Below are 5,849 nucleotides of genomic sequence, written 5' to 3'. Positions count from 1 at the left end.
GAGAGAGAGAGAGAGAGACAGAGAGAGAGTTTTTTTTATCCTGGAGTAATTTTTCGTGCTTTTAAATTCTTAAAAATGGTATAAAAACTCTTGAGGTTCTTACTTTTTCCTTTTGGTTTTTCGAAAAAAAAAAATATATTCTGTTGTTGTAATTTTTTTAACATTTATGTTTTTCAACACATTATTATTATTATTATTGTTATTATTATTATTATTTATTTATTCAAAATAAAATAAAAACCCTACGTTGAATTGCATGTAATAAAAAAAAAGAAAAAAAAAATTTATTCGGTTTTTTAAAAAAAGTTATAATCGTGGCACGAATAATAATAATAATGATAAATAAAAACAGAAAACAAACAACAACAAAAACATTAAAACATAATTTAATAAACAGAAAACACACACACACATGTATTACATTTATTATTATTATTATTTTTTTGTTCGAAAACGATTTATCATCAAATCATTAAATCGTCATTTCTTTTTCTCTCTCTCTCTCTCTCTCTCTTTTTCTCTTTCTTTCTTTTTCAAAAAAAAAAATTCTTTTTTTTTTTTTTTTTTAAAAACTTAAAACTTTTTTTTTTTTTTTTGTAAAATTTAATTCATTCGAAATTCTAGTGCCACTTTAAGGTATAATATAACGATTTCGATAAAATTGATGAAATGATTATAAACAGAAATTTTTATCGATATATCGAAATCGATAATAATTTTTTTATTATAAAAATTTTTTTTAATCTTTTATATTTATATCGAATTGATTTATTATTTGTTTTTAATGGTTTTATATATCGAGAGTGGGGAGGTGCGCGTGCGTGCGTTCGTGTGCGTGTGTTGGTGTTAAGGTAATAAAACGCATTATAAATTATTCATAAAAGGAAATTTTTTTTTTATATATAAAAATATTATTATTTTTTTTTTTTACTTAATATAGACGCGGGATTTGGTTGTTTTGTGTATGAAAAATTTATGAATAAATTTAAGCTTTTCTATTTCTCACACTTTTTTTTTTTTTTTTTTTACTTTTCTTCTTTCTTCTTCATCTTTCTTCTTTCTTCTCCTTCTTTCTCTTCTTCTTCTATTTTTTTTTAAGCATTATATATACGTACTCATAAAAAAAAAATTTTTTTTTTTTAAATTTGTTTCGTTGAAAATTCTTTTTTTTTTTTCTTTTTTTTTTGTTGATGTTAAGGAAGTTAAATAAGTTTTTAAAACCTCCCCCCTTCCCCGGGTTGTATTTTTTATCACGCGATTAAATATCATAACATTAAGATTAACAACCGGCAACAACCGACAACAACCAAGAACAACAACAGCATCAAAAACTCAAAACTCTTTCTTTTTTATTATTATTATCAATCAAACGAACGATTTAGATTATTTTAGAAAAAAAAATTATTTTTTCAAATGATATGAAATTTTTTTTTTTTTTAATAAATAATAATAATAATAACAATGATAATAATAATGATAATAATAATGATAATAATAATGATAATAATAATGATAATAATAAGAAAAATAAATAAATAAATAAAAAAAAGAGGAAAAAAGGAAATGAAAGTTTTCATTTCGCCACTTGATTTTTCCAGTTTTCTTTTCTATTTATTTATTTTTTTTTTTATTTCCTTTTTGTCGCTGCTGTTGTAGTTGTTTTTGTTTTTGTTGCTGTTGTTTTTCGTTTTGTTTTGTCTAAATCAAATTCCCTTTTTTTGAATGGGTAAACATCACGGGGGGAAGGGGGAGAGGGAGAAAGGAAGGGGGTGGGAATTTTTTTTTTTTTTTTAAATAAAACAAAAGATAATTACGAAACAGGAAAAAACAAGTTTTTGAAAAAAAAAATTAAACAATAAAGATATAAAATGTTGTTACAGGAAAAATTTATATACATAAAACAACAACAACTCGACATGCATTAAATACGTTTTAATATTAAATTCCGGTTAAATAAATTATATTAATTATTATTATTATTACCATCATTATTATTAACGTGAAAAAATAGAAAAAGAGAAATATAAAAATGAATGGGCGTAAAATTGGGGGGAATGATGATAACGAAGGATGGTGAAAGAAGAGAAAAGCGGCGGAGTGTTTAAAACACCCGAAAGAAAAATTTGGTGTAAATAATAATAATAATAATAATAATAATAATAATAATAATAATAATAATAATGATAATTAATTTTATTCTACGAAAAATCAAACGTGGGATTTTTTTTTTTTTTTGGGGGGGCGGGGTCACGAGTAGGAAACGGAGAGTGAAAAACATTTTAAAACGTAAAAGTATTTGTTTGGCTTAAAGAATTGTAATAATAATAATAATATGAGATTGCGAGAAGGGGGAGGAGGAGGAGGGGAGGCGGGAAAGAAGGAAAGAGAGGGGGGTCAATAAAATTTTATTAAAAAAAAAAAAAATTATTATTAATCTTCAAAAGAATCAATAATACTTTAAACTAGAACAAAAAAAAAATTCTCTCGTAGTTTGATTTTTTTCTTTTTTTTTTTCAACAACGTTTTCACATTTGATGGATTTCGAGTTATGAAATCGTAGAAAAAAATGAAAACGATAAAAAATAATAATAATAATAATAATAATAATAATAATGATAATGATAATAAATAATAAAATAACATTGTTTTCTAAAGTATTCAATTATGATATTTAAAATTAGTTTTCTTGTGTCTTAAAAAAAAAAAAAACAAACAAACAAACGAACGTACAAACGCTCCAGGTTTTTATTTAAATGTCACAAACACCTGAAAAAAATAAACTTTTATTAAATTTATTTCGTGATTTGTCTCCTTCCCCCTCCCTCCCGCCCTCTCCCCGAATAAAAAAAAAAAAGTCGCAAAACATTTTTTTTCCAGAAAAAAAAAAATAAAAAATTGGAAACTTTATTATTATTATTTTTTTTTTAAAAAACTTTTTCTACTGTATTATTTTCGATTGGGTTATATCAAAATTTTTTACGACGTGGTTTTAGAATAATTCATAATTAATTTGAAATATTATTATTATTATTATTATTAATATTAATATTATTATTTTCAATATCGTAATGATTAAGTAACGTAAAGAGAGTTACGACGAGATTCGAAAATGATTAAATTTTCTTTTTTTTCTCGTGAAATTTTTTTTTTCTTTTTCTAAATCATCATCATCATCATCATCATTATTATTATCATCATTTTCCCTTGCCCCCCGCCCCCCGCTCCCTCGATTTAAATCCGCATTAACTTTTCTATTAAAATTTGTTTACCGTTAGAAAAAATTTATTTAACGTTGGAAAATTTTACACCTTGAATGAATGACACACACGCACACACACAATCGAATTTAGTTAAGAATGAAAACAACAGCAAACAACAACAACAACAACAACAACAACAATGTAAACCACTACCACCACCACCGAATGTATATATATATATATCTACGAAAATCGTCTGCTTTTGTCATCGTAAGACCCCAAAGGATATCATTTATCTTGAGCTTTCTCTTCTTTATGACAATATTGATTTTTGACTTGGACTGAAATTAATAATCATTAGTCAACTAAAAATACCCTCGGCTTGGTTCTTCCCCTTCCCTCCCCTCCATCCCTTCCCTTTCCCCCTCCTTCCGTTTTCTTTTACTTTTTACCTTTTTATAAAATGACGTCAAGACGTTGATTTAAAGTTTTTTTTTAAATGAAAATAAAGTAAAAAAGTAAACAATTAAAATTAATTAAACGTAACGAATTTTTTAGTTTTTTTTTTTTTTTTTTTTAAACTGAAAGTTAATTTTTTAAATAAAGTTTTTAAGTATTTATTAAGTATAAGATTATAATGATGATAATGATGATAATAATAATGATGAAAATTTCTTTTTAAAAATACGTTATAAAGTTATTATTTTAATAAAAACGTTGTTGCTGTCGTTGTTGTTGTCGTTGTTTGTGTGCGTGCTGTTTTTCCGCGATATCGACTATCATCGTTTATCAATTAACATTTATTATTATTATTATTATTATTATTATTATTATTATTATTATTATTATTATTATTTCAAATCGTGGAAATATAAATTTTATTTTTAGGTTTTTATATGAAAATTCAAAAAAAAAAAAAAAATGGGGGGAAAAAATGGGAAAAACCAAGTGAAAATTTATTTATTGTTTATCTCAAAACTTATTTATTTATTTTTTTTACGAAAAAAAAAAAAAATAAATAAATATATATTATTTAACTGATGGGAATTTAATATTTAAAAAAAAAAAAAAAAAAAAAAATCAATAACTTTTTGGTTTGTTGCTGTTCGCGTAAAAAAAAAAAGAAAAGTTTAGGGAGAAAAAGGAAAAAAGGAAAAAAAGGAAAAATAATAAACGTGGTTCGATTTACAAAACCTTAAAAAATGAAAGCTCACGTATTGCGCAAATATAACATAAAGTTTCAAAACAAGTTCAAACATCTACTTTTTGATTTTTTCTTTTTTTCTTAACTTTTCTTTTTTTTTTCTTTTCTTTCCTTCGCCGTTTCCTTTTTTCTTCGAACCTCTAGTTTCAATCTTTTTTTTTTTTTGAAGTCGGTTTTAAAAAAAAAAGGAAAGAAAGAAAGAAAGAAGGAAAATCAGTTTCTTAAAAAGCCAAGAAAAAAAAAGAAAAAAAAAAGAAAACGAGATGAGGGAAAATTAAGCCATCTTGAACGAGGGAGGAAAAAAAAAAAATTTTTTTTCTTCTCTCTTTCTCTCTCTCCGTACCCCATTTTTCCCAATGGAGTTATATGTAGATTTTCCAAAAGGAATTTTTCTTTCTTTTTTTCTCTTTCTCTCACTTTCTTTCACTTTCTCTTTTCCCCGATGAAATTTAAACTTAATCGTAATCTCAAATCTCATGGATTTTTTTCAATTTTCAACATTTTCATTCACGTGATATTTATATTCGGTGAAAAAAAAAGGGACAACCTCTCTCTCCATAATAATTTCCCTTCCTCTTCTCCCCTCATCTCAAACCGAATCGTTTTTTAATAATAAAACCCTCCCCTTTCCCCCCCCCCCAAAAAAAAATAATAAAAGTATGACGTAGATCATCATCGCGATCACGACTTCCGGTTACGATTTTTAATTATTATTATTATTATATAATTGTTATCTCTCTCGGGGGGTGGGATGGGGGTGGGGGTTAAATTAATAATTAATAATTTTTAAACAATATTTTATAAAACAATGGTTATGATAATAATAATAATTATAAAGAGAATGAAATCAACTTGTTTTTTTTTTCTTTCATTCTCTCTCTTCCTTTCTCTCTCTCTCCCTGTGTCTCTTCTGGATCTCTCTCTCTTTTTCTCTCTTATTCAAACCTATATTTATTTATACTATTGAATATTATGTTGATTGAACAAAAGTAAAATAAAAGTTCTTTTCAATTTTCTCTCTCTCTCGTTCGCTAATTTAATAAAACCATTGATGAAAAGCTATTTGATATGCATTGAAAATTTGAACCTCTGGAATTTCTCTATTATTATTATTATATCAATGTGTGTGTGTGCGTGTGTGTGTGTATACACAGACGTTGGAAAATTGTTCTCGTTGTTTTCGTAAATCTTATTGTTGTTAAACGTGAAATTTTCGTTTGGAGATTTTTTTACAGAAGAGAGAGAGGGGGGGGGGAGAGGGTTAATTTAACTTCAATTAACGGGAAGGGATAATTTTCAGCCTAAAAAAAAAAGATGTGAATTTTCTTTTTTTTATTGTGAAAAACATCTTGCGCATTTTTTTTTCATAAAGAAAAGAAAAATCTGAAATTCAATTAATCCAGAATAAAAAAAAAGTTTTTATTTTTTTGCATGAATAAATTCTA

Source organism: Pediculus humanus, genomic scaffold, assembly GCF_000006295.1.
Source record: "Pediculus humanus corporis 1103172107582 genomic scaffold, whole genome shotgun sequence".
NCBI lineage: Eukaryota > Metazoa > Arthropoda > Insecta > Psocodea > Pediculidae > Pediculus > Pediculus humanus.
The sequence above is the reverse complement of the archived record's forward strand: the minus strand, read 5'-3'. Positions refer to the sequence as shown.